Raw genomic sequence first — 1,401 nt, 5'->3', positions numbered from 1 at the left:
AAAAAAAAAAAAAAAAAGTATTATTTGTTATCCAAGTTTAGAATCATAGAATTTTATGGGATAGAATTAAGGGTTGGAAAAGAACTCCAAGATCATCCAGTGCAAATGTCGACCACCACCAATATTTTCCTACTAAACCACTTAGTTATGTCTCTTAGTACAATATCTAGATATTTTTTTTAATACTTCCAGGAATGGTGATTTAACCACCTTTCTGGACAGCCCATTCCAGCATCTGACTGTTCTTTCAGAGAAGGAATTTTTCCTAATATCCAACCTGAATCTTCCCTGGAGCAACTTGAGGCCATTCCGTCTGGTCCTGTCACTACTTTTTTGGGAGAAGAGGCCAACCCCCACCTCACCACCACCTGCTTTCAGGGAGTTGTAGAGAGTGATGAGATCTCCCCGAGCCTCTTCTTCTCCACACTAACAATCCAAGCTCCTCAGCTGTTTCCCATTAGACTTGTGCTCCAGACCCCTCACCAGCTTTATTGCCCTTTTCTGGACATGCTTCAGGGCCTCAATGTCTTTTTTGTAGTGAGGGGCCCAAATCTGAACATTGTACTTGAGGTATTATTAGGTAAACAATCACACTCATTACAGTTATTATTATTATTTGTATTTTCTAGTCTAGCTTTGTTATTTTCAGTCTTTTTGTGTGCGTGTGTTGGACTTTTCCATCATGAGATTGTTTCTGATAAGAATCAGGCGAGTCATACTGGTCATAACTTCCAGGTTTAGATAATTTAAAATATTATTTGAGGATGTCTTCAAACCTAAGGATGCATTGCATCTCTGAAAAATCAGAATTACAAGCATAGTATTCCAAATAAAGATTAGGAAGGGATGAGTGATTCAGCTGTTTGTTTTGAGAACAACATCTCTGGCATTTTTGTTTTTGTTTTTTTAAATTGATATGAAGGATTTTTCCTTCATAGACTCAATTCAGTTTATTGTTCAGTTTATTGATTTATTGGATGTCTTCTTCTGGATAAGTTCCATTTCTGTTCTCTGTGGCTGTTCTGGTCAGGCTGAAACTTTGTTTGTTACAGCACTGTAAAATCATATTAAATGTCTTTTTTTTTTAATTTAGAGTTACAGCTGCCTTTCATTTTGAGGTTATCTTTCAATGTACAGTTGCACATTAGTGTATACTTTATAATCTACATTGTTACACAAAAACATAAAATGTCCAAGTAAAGAGCAAATGTAGAAATTAACATGAATGAAATTCACCTCTGTATTTAGAACAATGTATCTTTTAAAATACTTCTGTGGAAATGTATTGCAAATAATACAGCATAAAATAAAATCATAGAATCACAGAACTATAGAATGGTTTGGGTTAGAAGGGACCTTTAAGATCATCTAGTTCCAACCCCCTGCTATAGGCAGGGACAC

The 1,401-nt window shown here is 35.6% G+C and overlaps 1 protein-coding gene across 2 annotated transcripts in view; it reads left to right on the top strand.

Moving 5' to 3' along the window:
* The window catches only part of STXBP5L (syntaxin binding protein 5 like), a 181,135-nt gene that overhangs the window by 12,056 nt on the left and 167,678 nt on the right, over positions 1-1,401 (top strand). The gene's annotated exons all lie outside the window — the stretch shown is intronic.

This window comes from Meleagris gallopavo, chromosome 1, assembly GCF_000146605.3.
Source record: "Meleagris gallopavo isolate NT-WF06-2002-E0010 breed Aviagen turkey brand Nicholas breeding stock chromosome 1, Turkey_5.1, whole genome shotgun sequence".
Taxonomy (NCBI): Eukaryota; Metazoa; Chordata; class Aves; order Galliformes; family Phasianidae; genus Meleagris; species Meleagris gallopavo.
Note: the sequence above shows the minus strand (reverse complement) of the source record. Positions and strands in the feature narration are given on the sequence as shown.